Below are 7,253 nucleotides of genomic sequence, written 5' to 3' on the forward strand. Positions count from 1 at the left end.
TCGGGAGCTCTCAGGCATAGACACTTATTTTTCTTCCTTCTTGGTAGCAGTCACTTCCGAATTACCAACGGTGAGTTTGTATAATGTGATGCCAATCAAATCTTCAATGGCATATCCTCACCATCATTATTTGGGGCCGAATACCATCGCAGGTTGGTGACTCCTTCCCAATCACTTCTAAGACCAGGGTATCCAACTCGGATAATTTACAGCCACTGCCTCCAGCCGCCCCTGTCTTTCTGGAAAATTGCTATATAAATTTTTAACACTTTTTTTAAGTAAACTCACCAGTGTCGCTCGTTTGATGTTTGCCCAAAAAACATCACGTACGTATTTGGCGTATTTGGCGTATTTTGCACTTGAAACCTGTCCAAGTGCAACACACCTAATACGCATGTTCTCCACTCTTCCATTTTCATCACTTTGGTAAGTTTATCGCTAAACTTACCAAAGAGAATGTCTTTGGCAGCGAAGATCTCCCGCACTACACTAATTTTGTTATGTTCATTTGCCATTTTTACAAATAAACAATTTTTAACTTTTTTATAAACACAACAAGTGGGCAAACAACATTAAACTTTAATAATAATAATAACTTTATAAAAATATTTTATTTTATTTAAAAATTCACAAGTATACAAGAACTTGTAATTGTAGAAATTGTAGTTTACAAGTGCAGAAAACTACAAGTGTTGTCAAAATTTTAATGAAACGCAATTTATCAACACTTGTGAAAATTAAACTTGTGATTGTAACTTGTAAACTTGTAGAATTGTAGTTTAGTGAAATACGCCCCAGGTATACAACTCTAAATACACCACAAAAACCGTTAACCAATACCATGGTGGTCAAGGCGTGATGATCTTTTCACGATACGACATTGGTCCATTGATTAGGATAGATTGTAGAATGTATCAAATTTCATACTTCAATGTTCTCAAAAATACTACGGAATCATTTGTAATGAAATCGATGCTGTGAATTGCATTTTTTCGCATTACAATGATCTAAAACACACGGTTCAAGCTAAATATAAATGGCACAGCGCAGAAAGTAAGTAAGAAAGACTTCCTGAGTGGCCCTGTCCAAATTTCTACCCAATTTCTATTGAAATTTTGTTTAAGAACGTGCAACAGATGCAGATTGCTATAAAAAATTAAAAATGCTAAAGAACTTTCCGCTAGAATTAAAGAAGTGGAAGGAATGGTACACAATTCCATAAAGTAGGTGCGTAAAATTTGTGAACAGTTCACCTCTAGGATGCTTTTAGAAAAATATTGAACACACTACAAAGTACTAACATTATGAGTACGTAAAAGTTGTAAGACTCAAAACTTTTCTAATAAATTTTCGTAATTTCTGCAGAACCGTCCGACTGTGCTTTTGTTTATCGAGATCTAAGCACACAATTAGAAACTCAATATTTTTTTTTTTTAGAAATAACTATTGAAAAAAGCATTTTAGAGTTTTGTATATAACTTACCTGTTTCTGCGATGCTGTTGAAAAAATTAAATTTATTTTTATTTATATTTATATAAATATCAAACGTCGTTTTATTGGATTTTCAAAGGATGCTATTCCTCTTAGTATGACTTTATATGTTTGTATATTTTGTGAACAAATTCTTAAGATTTTAACATTTTTCTCAAACCTAAATGTTTTGAAGGTTGTGCAAATTTTGGTGAAAAGTACAGAGTAAATTAATAGCAACCCTCAGGCACTTAGGCGCACACATACATATGTATGTTCACATCTACTATATTGACTTCTGAGCACAGTTTAATATGAAAAAGGAATTAGAACAATTTTAGGAACTATTTGATAGTAGAAGCCATGAATTCATATGAGTGAATCCTCTTCGAAATGATATTTCATGTTAGTGGCTATGCGTGCGCCGACCATTTTGTCGTTAAGTCACACAAGTTTCATCGCTTTCGTACTTGCTTTTTGTTGTAGGTAAAGAATATCTTTTTGAGACTTGTGGCTTTCAAACGCATTTAATTTAATTAATGTTATAGCCCGCCGAAAATATCCTTCTATAAATAAATTTTTTCGTTGGCTATAAGACATACATATATCGTCCGTCTTGTTAGAAAAAAGGTCATCCACATCAGAATGGTCGCGACTTGTACAGACGTGGAGTTTTATGAAAAAAAATATATTCCTATAAGATCTAGCAATCTTCTCATTTTCTTCATAATTTTCTTCTAATTAACATAAATTAGAATTAAAATTTCTAAAGCACCGACATACATACATATTTATATAGCACGCTGTACAAGGTTGTAAAGCAAATTAATTATTATCTTGTCACTTTGAGGCCCATTATTCTTGTCATTATTAAGCTCGGTATTTTCTCGTAAAAACGCTGAAATAAATGTAAGTAATTCAATTATTCGAAACAAAACAAACAATGACGTCTGTGTTCACTTTGCCTGAGCAAAGTTAACTTCTTAACTTCCGTTGCTCTTGTTGGCTTTAGTACGCAAATTTGTAAAATAATAATGCGAGAATAAGCTCAACGTTACAACCAGAAAAGCATTCCAAATAACTGAATTTTTAATTTTATTCGAACCATTGCGCAAACTAAGTTTTAGCAATTCGCTAAGAAGTCGGTCTTTAAAAGAAAAGGTTCAGAGAAATGCAGCAGAACATTTCTCAATTTTATTTTCATGAATATCTTAAATATTCATGGACGCAACAGTGACCATTCTGCTTTTCTCGTCCTTTTGCTTTTCACTTATTAGAAAATGCTATTCGCTGGTAAACATTTCAAGAAAGTTATATCAATAATTTGTATTTCCAATCAAAAACGCTAATTTTCCTAATGTTAACTAATTCATCCCATAAGAATTTCTACTGAAAATTACTTTTATAAAAAGCATTATTTTATGATCATTTTACTATCAAATTTGTGTAGTAAGAAATCACATCTTACTAAGCTATGCTTGAATGTAAAGTGAAGAGTACCGGAAATTGCAAAAACCGGAGGCAGTTAATTGCGCAGCTCGTTTGACAATTCATTTTCGGGCCTTTCACGCAAACATTCGAAGTTATATACATGTTGGGAATTCCAAAAATAATTTGCGAAAATTCGGTGCAAGTATTTGCTCAATAATCTGGATGTTTAATTTTGAAGTAATTGTTAAAACGCACAACGACATATCCTCAATGTAATGTTTTTAAATATAAGGAAAACAAGGAAATGCTACTATGAATAAAATAAAGTAAGATTTTGTTCAGAAATTCGAAATTTTATCTTCAAAAGACATAGATCGTCCCCTCAAAGTACTCCCTTGACTCAAATACACTTACGTCAACGTTCTTTCCAATCCTCAAAACAGTTGTTAAAGTCAATTTTCTGAGCAATTGTAAACGCGCGTTGCGATTCACGTTCAATGCTTAAAATGACTTAAAACGGTTTCTTCGTAGCGTTCGTTTGACAGAAGTCACACGGAGCTAATTCGGGGAAACGCCATGACTGCTCAAGCCACCACATACCGAATATGTGGACCACAGTGCGTATAGCTGACTTTTTTGCTGAAAATATCGGTCACTCTGTGAGATGTACTATTAAAATTCGAGAAAATTGAGTTGAATCGGGTCAATACTTTGTTCAGCCCCCAAATATAAAGATTTTCGAGCTTAGAGTTGACTTAACACCACATATGTATATCGGCCAATGTGGAAGTTATTTTAATGAAATTGAAGAAGCGTATTGTTCTAATAAGGGAGTGCCTTTATGCGTAAAGTCAATGAAATAAACAAAAACTTGCCGTAGCCACGATATAACTGATATTCAGGATTTTGAAATACCCGGCTAAATTTACTTCATACATTATATACGTTTATATTTATATTTTATTAAAGGGTTTTGTTGCTTGCAAGCTGCAAGAGTATTAAATGTTCGGTTAGACCCGTGCTTACCGCTTTCTTACTTGTCTTAAGAAATAATTTTTCGTCTTTTTTAAAACAATATTCATCTTCTTTGATGGAACGTATCATACGCATTAAGTGGGGTCTTACTGCATATAAGCTTGTGTTCGATTTGAGATGCAATCGGCAATACGAGAAGTGTCCTGTGGACAAAAAATATTCAGACTTTTTATATATATGTATTTCGCCCGAAAACTCATTCGTCGAAATATTTTTTTCTGTGTTGGTATGGTTATCAGTGACATCTGTGCAAAATGTTATATCAAAATAATCATTAGATCTTACGCTTAAATTTCTGAAGTACATAAATTGCATTCGGCAATTTTTACGATGAATGAAGTTATGCAACAAAGAAGTTCCATTAAATTTTGTATGTGGAATCAAATTTTTGGTGCCGAAACATTCAGATAGTAGGAAAATCCTTTCGGTGATAATTATTTGTCACACGTAAGTATTTTAATTAGTAAAACTTATTTAAAGAGGGTCAAGAACGTGTTGAAGATGGAACGGCCATCAACATCAACTGATATTCAACACGTCAATAAAATAAAGGAATTGGTGCTTGATAATCTACGATTAACAGTAAGAGACTTTGCTGGCATCGTTGGAATATCGGAAGGATCAGAGAAAACCATTTTGAAAAATATTTGGGTTTAAAAAAAGAAAAGCACAATTGGTTCAAAAATTACTTATTTCTTTCGTAAAACAGCGTCGCGTTAACATCTGTAAGAAAAGTTTTCTAACTATCAGGATTGTTACTGGCGATGAATCTCGGAGCTATGCTTACCAGAAACAGAGGATTAATCGGCCGAACATCGTAGCAAAAGTGAGCTGAAGCTGAAAAAACCGCGAAGCAAGTCAAAAATCGAGGTTATGTTGACTGTTTTCTACGTTTATCGAGGTGAAGTGCATTCCAGCCAAACTCTCAACAAGAAAAACTGTTCGAGTGTTTTGCGTCGTTTGCGCGAGTTTTTGCCAAATTTTCAGCCAATATCGTGCTGCAATCACCGTATTCGCCTGATTTAGCTCCGCGTTACTTCAGGCTATTCAGCAAACTCAAGCGACCACTTCGAGGAAACCCTTAGTCAACTAAAGACATTAATTGGGAATAGCTATTCCTGAAATTGACTTTAACATCTGTTTCGAGGATTGGATAAAGCGTTAGCACAAGTGTATTAGGTATAAGGGTATTTTGAATGGAACGATTTGAAGAATAAATTAAGAATTTTAAAATTATAAGCAAAGTCTTACTATTTTTTGCTCATAGTAATATATATGTACTTGAGAATAAAATGCCGTTTGAAATACAGAGATTAATCAATAATGATTTTATGTACCAGTATTTTGTGAGTAGTTTGCACGTGAAAAAACAGCAAAGCACTCAAATACTCTATTACGGAGAAGTTCAATCAAAAATAAAATAAAATCTTTTGAACAAAAGAAGCTAGCTGACAGATAATTTAATTTATTTCTTTAAGGACTTAAAAACTCTTATAATGCTCTAACTGATTACAAACAACGAAAAGTTAAGTAAATCAAATTGAACAAATATCTGATTTTATTAGCGCTAGCAAAACATTAGCTACAAAAAAGAATTGGATAATACATATAAACATAATTGTATATACAATAAAAATTGTATTTATGGTAGTCTTTTATTCATTATGTCATGATATTAAAGCGAACGTTGATGTCGCCTTTTTAAGATTTCTTCAAACTCGTTTCATCGAATAGAAAAATGAACAAACAGACGAACAAAACTTTGCTTCTGGACAATCTATTGAGTGCAGAGATGACTGAGTAAAATTAAATTTTAACTGAATTTATTGCGAAAAGCGATAAGAAAAATTGAAACGAAGATAAGTGAAAAATGCAATACAAATAAATTTCATTATGGTCAAGATAAATGCGGAATGATAACATTATTAGTTTTCTCACGCTTTCAAGATCATTGTACAGTTTTATCAAAATTCCCAACTGGTTTCTAAATAGCAACAGTAAAAAGTATTATCGTTATCCTGTGTGCAATGTCTTACCTGTAAGCTTAAACAATTTCGTTATTGTGTTATTTTTACACCGTCAAAGGGTGCTTTTAAAATGTTCGAAAATTGCGCCTAGCGCTGATACCTAAATGGAGTTTCACATGTCAAATACGTATAAGCGTATACCAAGTATAGTATAATCAAATTAAATATAAAGTCATTAAAAAATAGTCATAACTGTCTTTATCCCTTATAATTTTCAACTAATTCAGTCACTGTTTGCTGCCTTTAATTAAAAAAATTGCAACATTTTTATACTCTCAACAGAATTTACTAAGTTTGTTACGATATTTGTAGGCCCTAGAATGTACAAATAACGGATTTTTCAATAGGAAGGCTACAAAAATATACCAACAGGGACAGCAAACGTCAAACCTTTTCCCACACTTTTGACATTTCTCTTCAGTAAAGTTTGTCATTTCATCATGGAAAGATATGCGATCCAAAAATGAGACGAAATTTTTGAAATTTACTACCGAAATTCGGAGTCACTGGCCTTAACTTTAAGAGCGCTACATCCAATTTATAGGTCTCATAATCGTCCAGTCAGATCAACAGTTAAGCGTCTAGTGGAAATCCACAGGCACAGCACAAAATTTTCCCGTTCCAGTGAGACAAAGAAGTGCCCGTATTGTCGGGAATATTGCTGACACTAACGCATGAATTGAGGAAGACCCAAATCAGTCTCTAACACGTCGTTCTCAAGGGTTGTGCATCTCTGTGACGTCGTTGTGGCGAATTTCGTTTTGTTGTTGGCCTACATCATTACAAAATCAATTTGACACAAGAACTGAAATTCGTGAATTGAACTGAGCAACAATTTGAAAAAGATCCGGATTTTCATCGAAAAATCATCTTCAGCGATGAGGCTCATTTCTGGCTGAATGGCTTCGTCAATAAGCTAAATATGCGTTATTGGTTAGGCAGCAATTCACACGTACTCGATGAGTCACCTTTGAAACCCGAACAAATTACGGTTTGGTGCGGTTTATGGGCCGGCGGCGTCATTGAGCCGTACTATTTTTGTGATGATAACCGAATATTTTTGGCCCGAATTGGATGATATGGACTTGGATAATATGTGGTTCAATTTGTTTGACGCCGTTAGACCGTTATTTCCTGTGGGGCAACCGTATCAGCCGATTTATTGTTGAAAACCGTCGAAAATTGGGTTCGGCGTCTGGACTTCTGCAAGCGTGCCCGTGATGGCCATGCACAAGAAATCGAATACATTGAATGTACTTTCACAGGAATAAAGAATTTCATTGACATCC

The sequence above is a fragment of the Bactrocera neohumeralis genome, chromosome 6 (assembly GCF_024586455.1).
Source record: "Bactrocera neohumeralis isolate Rockhampton chromosome 6, APGP_CSIRO_Bneo_wtdbg2-racon-allhic-juicebox.fasta_v2, whole genome shotgun sequence".
Classification (NCBI taxonomy): Eukaryota; Metazoa; Arthropoda; class Insecta; order Diptera; family Tephritidae; genus Bactrocera; species Bactrocera neohumeralis.